This window comes from Euprymna scolopes, chromosome 11, assembly GCF_053919585.1.
Source record: "Euprymna scolopes isolate OS-2025 chromosome 11, ASM5391958v1, whole genome shotgun sequence".
Classification (NCBI taxonomy): domain Eukaryota; kingdom Metazoa; phylum Mollusca; class Cephalopoda; order Sepiida; family Sepiolidae; genus Euprymna; species Euprymna scolopes.
Genome location: NC_136492.1, coordinates 151,632,505 through 151,641,502, shown reverse-complemented (window position 1 = coordinate 151,641,502; position 8,998 = coordinate 151,632,505).

The window sequence follows — 8,998 nt, the reverse complement described above, 5'->3', positions numbered from 1 at the left end:
TTTTTCTAAGTCGGAAGGACTGCAATACACTATAATCTATACATAAGGGGTTCTCTAGTTTCGGCAATCTTGTATACAACCGTATCCTTACACGCTTATTTTAATCTGTGCGTCATACACTATAATTTCTACAAGTGCCTATTTATATCCGCCATCTTGTCATACAATATCATCTCTATCAGTTTTCTTTTCCATTCCCTCGCCTTTCATATGCCATATTTACATATAGTTCTATCAATCTGCCATTCTCTTACTTTAAATTTTAAATACAATCTTTATTTGTAAGGAAATCGGATTTTTGGCGTATATCTTTGTCGTTAAGATATATTTTTTCTGTTTCGTTAGTCCTACTTTATGTCGCGTAAAATTTACTCGCTAATAGTATATGGAAAGAAACAATTTTGATCATTTAATAAATTAAATGAAAAAAGGAAAAGAAAAAAAATCATGATTGTATGTATTAAATAAAGCAAACGAAGAAATATTATTAAAATTAATTTATGTACTATTTGAAACTTAAATGTGACAGACAAACTAAAATACTGTTTAAACAGTAACGAGGCAGATTAAATCACAGACATTAACTACATTGGCACAGATTTATCTTTTAAATATTACTAGCCTGTATTCTCGGCGTTCCCCGGGTGTTTTGAGGTGTGTTTTTAGCAAAAACAAAAAACAAAAAACAAAACAAAACAAAAAAAAAACAAAAAAAAACGTGGTAGTAGGTAGGCAGGCTGGAACCCTTACAGCGAAGGATGAAAACAAAGTGAATTTAAGGAAAAACGTGATGTCTTTGCCGTTGCGTCTATCGCCAAAACCAGAAGTGGAATAGGTTTACATAAAGTCTAGGCAATCGAACAGAGGGGATGACTTTCGAAAATATAGGCGAAAAAAGCGACCCCTCCTTGTAGAAATTTTCCAGTTAAGAGCGAAGGAAGTAATGTTTTTAGCCAATTTTTTAATATTTGTCGTTCAAATGGTCGAGCTTCGAAACAATACAAATCACGTGAAAATCTGTCGCCTCTGCCAAACGTTTTAGGCAATCATACAAACATTCATGCATACATCCAAACATACATAAAAATACATGCATACATATATACATTTAAACAGGCAGGCGCGATATATCTTTTGCCTAGTGTTTAGAGGTGTGTGTTGAACAAAAAAAATAAAGTGGTAGTACCGCGAAAGAGAAAAAAAAGTGAAAAAACGTGATGTCTATTCTGTTTCGCCACTTGCCAAACCGGGAGTGATCTAGGGTTAATTTAAGGCTGGTAAATCGAAAAGAGGGGCTGACCTTCGAAAATATCGGTGAAAAAAGCTACCCCCTACTTGTAGAAATTTCCCAGTTGAGAGTGAAGGAATTAATGGTTTTCGACAATTTTTAAATATTTGTCGCCCGAAGGGTCGCGCTTCAAAACGATACCGATCTCGTGAAAATCCGTCGCCTCTATGTAAAGATTTAATCAGACATACATACATACATACATACATTTAAAGACAGGTGAGCTTTATATTATAGACTAGCCTGGGTGCCCGGCGTTGCCTGGGTATTTGGAGGTGTGTGTTGAGAAAAAATGGTAGTAGGCAGGCAAGCTTAAACTCGTGAAGAAGAAGGAAAAACGTGAAAAAAAAGTGATAACTTTGCTGCTTCACCCATCACCAAACCGTAAGTGACGTAGGCTTAAATTAAGGCTAGGCAATCGAAAAGAGAGGATAATTTTCGAAAACATCGGCGAACAAAAGCGACCCCTTCCTGTAGAAAAGTGCCCAGTTGAGGGTGACGGAATTAATGTTTTAGCCAACTTTTCGATATCTGTCGTCCGAACGATCGGGCTTCAAAATGATACCGATCTCGTAAAAATCCGTTGCCTCTATCGAAAGTTTAAGGCAGACATACGAATATCTATCAATCCATCTATCAATACATGCATACATACATACATACATACATACATACATATATTTAAACAGACAGGTGAGATTTACATTTCAGAATATTACTGATTTGTTGTAACTTAATTCTATGCATTATGTTATGGCTCAATTGACTGATTTCACTGTGAGTTTTTTCCGTCAGCGCAAGTTACAAGAGTATGACGCTGGTATTTATCTAATACGCTTCCGTCTAGTGATTATCGTATGTTAACTCAGTCATGATTTTATTCCAAGTGAATAGGTAGAGAATTTAATAGACGATTAGCACACGGCAACACAACAACGCATGTCTAGCACTGACCCAACGCCAAAACATAATACGCAGTTGCAGACACATACGCCGTTTGTTAAAAGTAATGCCTGGCTTTAATATGTCGAAATATTTCGCGAATTATAGAAACAGAAAATCATTAATACTTTCAGGCGTAAATAATTTTCTAGCACGGTAGAGAGAGCCCACCTTCTTTGCAACAGCCTTGACAATGCTCTCAATGTATATAGTCCAGTTCATGTTTCCTGTAAACGTTAGGCCGCGGAGTTTAAAGGAAATACTTTCAGGCAGTGTATTCTTAGCCATTGCTATTGGTGGTAGAAAAGGTTTATTGTTGTTATTGAAGGAAACAAGATTAGTCTTGGCAGCATTGAATGTGACCATCTATTTTTGTCCCCATTCCATTACAGATAGGAGGTCATCCTCTCGTGTTTCTGCCATTTCCTTAGATATGTGTTCATTTGTTTTCCCCTCACGCCTTTTATAGAGGGTGGTGTCATCGGCAAATATACCCATCTCCGAAAAAATTTTATCAAGGAGGTCATTTATGAATATCAGGAACAATAAAGGTCCAAGGATAGAAACCTGGGGTACTCCCGCATTTATATCATATTGTTTGGATGTACGTCAGTCGAGGACAACTTGGATTTTTCTCTTACTTAAGAAAGATTTAATTACATTGTGTATTCTTCCAGTGATACCATACGATCTAATTTTCCTTAGAGGACCATCGTGCCATACCCTGTCAAAAGCCTTAGATATATCAATGGCTACCGCCCTACCTTCCCTGTTTTGTCCAGTGAACGGTATATACGTTCAGAAACTACAGTTAAGATATCTGCTGTTGAACGGGCTTGCCTGAATCCATATTGTTTGTTGATTAACTAAGAACTCAAATATTTTGGCGAAAAGTGGGAGGAGGCTAATAGGGGGATAATTTAGTGGATCAGTTCTTTCACCAGAATTATTGAAGACTGGTACCACAGAAGCGGTTTTCCAATAGTCGGGAAAACAAGATTCATTAAGGCATTTATTGTAAAGTTTAGAGAGAACTGAAGTAATCTCAGCAGAGAATATTTTATTAGCATAGCCGGGATGAGATCTGGTCCACATGCTTTTGAGGTGTCTAGGTTTTTTATGATACCATGCACCTGAGAAGGGGTGCTTTTCAAATCGTCTAGTGTGGCGTCTGTCCGCAAAGGAAAGTTGTGGAGGGAGTGGTGTACCGGGTCCAGTGTTGAGTTTGAGGAATACCGACGGGCAAGCAGATTTGCATTGTCGGTTGTCGTGCAAGCAAACTCATGATTGTTTGACAGTGGAGGAATCGTTGACTGCACATTATTTACTACACTGTTGTAGATTTTCCAAAAATCACGGGTTCCTAATTTCTGTGCTTCAATGCGTTTCCTGGTAGTTTCAGTGTAATCTGTCTTAGCTGTCGCTATTACTCTCTTACAATTATTTCTGGCTTCTATATACTTCTGTCTGATGTATCATTTGGGGCTATGGGTTTAATAATAAGTTAAACTAAATTCGAAAGTGTTGCTTTTGCACGTAATCTGACACAAAGACAAGTATGCCCCCAAGACAACTACATCTTTAGTTCCATATAGAATAACATCACAACCACAGTATTTCCATATAGAAGACCATCGCAACCTTATCCTTATAACCTACTTGTATCAATACTTGTACAGCTCTCATCGTCGTTAAAACACGAAACAAATACACACGGTAGTAAAGCAGATGATTCTACAACCCATAGAAGTATCTAACTCTTGATAAAATCCTTTATCAGCATAAGAACCAGATACCTCCAAAGCTAGCATAGTGTTTAGATATATGGAGAGTTGCCACTCTAAATACTCTAACTTTATTGAAAGTGTCATCCACTAAATAAACACCATGAAGTTTCTTGCATAGCAAAAAAATGCAGCTGTCCCGATTACACAAAGGTTTGCATTCAAGTTCAACTTAAAACTCTCAAGCTACTCTCAATCAGAAGTTACACTTGTAGATCTAGAAATCACACCTCATGTCTGTGATATCGTAAAAACCTAGACACTTCCTTGACGTGTGGGACTGATCTCATTTTTGCTATACAAATTAGGAGATGCTCCACTGAACTAGCCGCTATCGTCTCCAAACTTTTCAACAAATATTTTTCGGAGTGTTACTACCCCAATAATTACCAAATTGCCTCTATTGTACCAGAATTAAAGGATTCTTGTGGAAGAACTGACCCAGTCAATTATCGCATCATTAATCTCTTGTCCTCTGTTCGCGAAAATCATTGAGCAATTTATCTATCAAGCACTGGTCTGTTATCTTGAAAATGCTAAACCGCTTTCTGACCAACAATATAGATTTTAGCAAGCCTGTCCTACTGCAGATATTTTAACTCTCATAACTGAATGCATATACCATGTACCGAATAAGACAAATGAAGCTACAGCTGTAGTCCCTGATATATCCAACTTCTTTTGCAAAGTATAACATAAAGTGTTTCTCAGGAAACATAAATCCCATGGGATTTCTGGACGATTACCAAACATAATCAACTTTTTCCTAGACAAGATAAGGATCCAGTCTGTTCTGAATGGGCGTCTTATGAATCAAAATATATTAATACAGGTATGCCACAGGAATCGATCTTTACACGTTTATTATTTCTGATATTCATAAATGATCTCCCTGATAGTGATGCCTCAGTTGGGTAATTTTACTGATGATACTATGCATTATAGTAGACTTATGTACACATATACAAGGCAATTGCATGAACCTTCGCAAGCAAACTTTTAGTAGAGAGTGGAAGGTGAGGTAAGTGGATGTTATACTTTAATTTTACTATGACTAAGTTCTTTCTGTAAAGAACAACAAAGAATGTTACAATTATCGATCGACATGACAAATAAAATCCTTTCTGAAAGCCCATCTTTCAAACTCCTCGCCCGTACATTCTCAGGTAACATGGATTAGAACTAATGGATTAAGGATGTATCCAAGGCTGTTGAAAAGATTGGGCTCCACAGTGCAAGAAAATTACTCATACTAGAGAGAATTTTATATAATGACAAAACAATTCGCTTATGTGTAGTGTACTGTTTCAACATCTAGCCTGGAGCATCTATAACTAATCTTTCACTCTAAGACATAATCAAAAAATTTAAAATCTAATTGGTCTCGCGCAATCGGATGTGTTCAAGTCCAACGTTAACAAATTCCTAATGAACCGCCCCCTTAAGTAAACACTTCATCAAATCTCCACACTAACGTAATGTACGTACTTGAATTAACCCTTATCCCTGAATGGCTTCCGGGCCTTGATAAGTGGTGACCACTGTGTAAAAAAATGTATCATTTTTATGTTTCTACAACATAAAGAAAGTGACACAGTTCCGAGTGGATCACCTTTCTCACAGCATCGGATCTGCTTTAGTAATAATTTTTTAAAGTTTGTTCGCTGATTTTATTTACATGATTTTTTTGTTTCATGTCTTGACACATAGAGTTTGCAATTTTTCTTTTCACATGTTTTTTCTACTTTGGATTTTATACAACTTTTTCGAACCAAGTCGATTTGTTCCGTGTCTTTACCGATTTCGTTTCGCAGTGCTTTTCTCAACTTCTTGATGATTTTTTACTGTACATTGTTTTGGTTATTTGGATATATATTTACAGTTATGGTAATCAATCTTTATCAACTTTGTATTATGTATTTTGGCGATCTTCCATTAGTGAATTATTCCTTTCGTACCAATTTGTTACAAACAAAGTTTTACTTTTATTTTAGTCAATTGTATAATTAAATTTAAATGTCATTTTTGTATTTAAATATTTGATGGTATACATTAATCAGGGATATATTTGATTTTTACCTGCTATTCGATTTTCATGTAAAAAATTATTCTAAAAATGTTTTTATCAGTAAATTATGCCTAAAACAATTTTATGTAGATTTTTCAAAAAGATAAACATTTGCTGCAGGGAAACCGTCTATAAATGGCGGCTAGATATAGCAAATGTAGGATAACGGCATCTATGTAAGATAATCCAATATCGCCTATATTTCCGGTCTTTTATCACATCATTAATGCAGTCTTAAATGATTATATGTACACGTTTCCGGCCTCGTCAGTTTCAGTCAATGAAATTTGTATAGCATAATTAATTTAACTTGGCAGTTTATTTAATTAATTCCTCCAGCTTATTGAGCATTTTCCGTTCAGCCATTTCTTATTTTTATATACAGTACCCGTAATTTGCACGAGTATATGACATCAACCCTTATCTCTTGTATACTTTGTCGTCATATTTGGTAACCGTGACAATTATGTTCAAGCAAGAAAATTAAGAAACAGTTTCCTACGTAAAACAATATGGAAAGCAATGATTTTAATACGCACAAAGGAAAAGAATATAGGCAAAGTAAAACAAATTCAGGGAGGTAAGTGACATTCGATGGTTTTGCCCTGTGTGTTCCGTTTTAAATATATATATATACACACACACACACACACACACACACACACATATATATATATATATATATATATATATATATATATATAACTCCTTCATTTACTCACATAAATTAATATACGAAAGTATAGATTTATGCGTAAACTAAGTATTTACTTCAAAAGTGCTCAATACGTAGATAGAGCTTTTTTTTTTTTACATTTTCACCCCAAACAAGGCAAATTGCCACTTTGGTGTAGGGGGCTACTATCAGGGGCAACAACTACTGGGGTACTATCTAGGGATTTGGGCAGCAAGATGTCGGTTCACGTTACACTTGAACTTCTGCACGTCAGTGCTGTTGGGGAAGCAGGGACCTGGAATGGAATTCCAGAGTCTAGCGGTTCTGGGGAAGAAACTATTGGAGTAAAAAGATATTTTACACCTAGGGATCTCTACAGTGCGGGGTGGGATTTAGCAGCCTGTCGGGTTTGTCGAGGGTGCTCACGTCGTGGGGGCACAAATGATTGCAGTTCGTCAGAGCATTCATCACTAAAATACTTGTAGAAAAGGCAGAGGGATGCAACATTTCGTCGATGGGACAGAGTCTGAAGCTTAGATGCCAGTTCAGGGCCTATCAGGTTTGCGACTCTCTTTTGAACCTTGTCAAGGAGCGAGAGACTAGTAGCAGATGCACCAGCCCAGATGTGGCAGGAATACTCCATACATGGGAGAATGGTGGCCTTATAGAGGTACAGGATACTTTCGGGTGTTAGTAGTTTTCTAGCACGGTAGAGAGAGACCACCTTTCTTGCAGCGGCCCTGGCAATGCCTTCAATGTAATTGTTCCACCTCATGTTTCCTGTGAACGTTAGGCCAAGGAGTTTGAAAGATGGACCCTCAGATAAAGAGTCGTTGGCCATTGCTATGGGTGGTAGAGAGGGTTTCTTGTAATTATTGAATGATCTAGTTTAGTCTTGGCAGCATTGAACGCGACCAATCACTTTTGTCCCCATGCCACTACAGATTGGAGGTCTTCCTCTAGTGTTTCTGCCATTTCTTTAGAAATGTGTTCATTCGTCTTCCTGTCGTGCCTGCCATAGAGTGTAGTGTCATCAGCATATATACCCATCTCAGAGGCAATTTTGTCGGGGAGGTCATTTATGAATATCAGGAACAATAGAGGTCCAAGGATAGAACCCTGGGCCCCCCCCGCATTTATATCATATTGTTTTGATGTACGACCGTCGAGGACAACCTGGATTTTTCTCTTATCTAAGAAGGATTGAATTATGTTAAGTATTCTACCAGTGATACCGTATGATCTGATTTTCCTGAGGAGACCCTCATGCCATACCCTGTCAAAAGCCTTAGATATATCTAGAGCTACCGCGCTGCCCTCCCCCGCTTTGTCCAGTGAATGGTATATACGTTCAGAGATCACAGTTAGGATGTCTGCTGTGGAACGGGCTTGTCTAAATCCATATTGTTTGTCAGTCAGTAGTTTAGCATCTGTAAGATGATGGACTAGAGCATGGTTAATTATGGTCTCAAATATTTTGGCAAAAAGTTGGAGGAGGCTAATGGGGCGATAATTTGATGGGTGAAGCCTTTCGCCAGAATTATTGAATACTGGTACAACAGAAGCAGTTTTCCAACAGCTAGTTAGTCATTTATAAAATATATATGGCGATTAAGCTACACTGATTATTCGGCGTTTCGTCCATTCTAGGATTCCTCGGGCTTATGCGCGAATTCTGTGGTTGTTTATCGTTTTTATATGGTCCTCTTCTATTGAGGATTTAGTTAGTCAATCAGCTTTCTAGTATCCACCGCGCCCCTTCCTATCAGCCAATGGTCATGCGTTTTATCGAACAAAGGATATGTTTTAAAACTAGGTTAGTTGTTTAAGGCAGACAGTTTCTTTCTTTTTTTTGTTCGTTTATATATAAATATACATATCTGTACACACATATATGCACATATATATATACATATATGTGTGATTGTGTATGTATATTCATGTTTATTTAATTTATGTATTTGTTTGTAAAAGCAGATAAAACTAGAAACTTTTATAAAATAGATAAGCAAGAATATAACAAACTAATCACAGAAAACATTACAAAAAACTACAAAAACAAAACACAAACGAATGCGACTACATAGATATAATAAATACTGAAAGTAAACAAATTACTGATAAATTAAGTATTAGCGATAACGTTTGCAAATTGACACCTAGAGGGGCCTACATTCTGCTTAAAGACCACAAATGGGACTTTAATAATAATCCCATCACCCGCCTGATAAACCCAACTA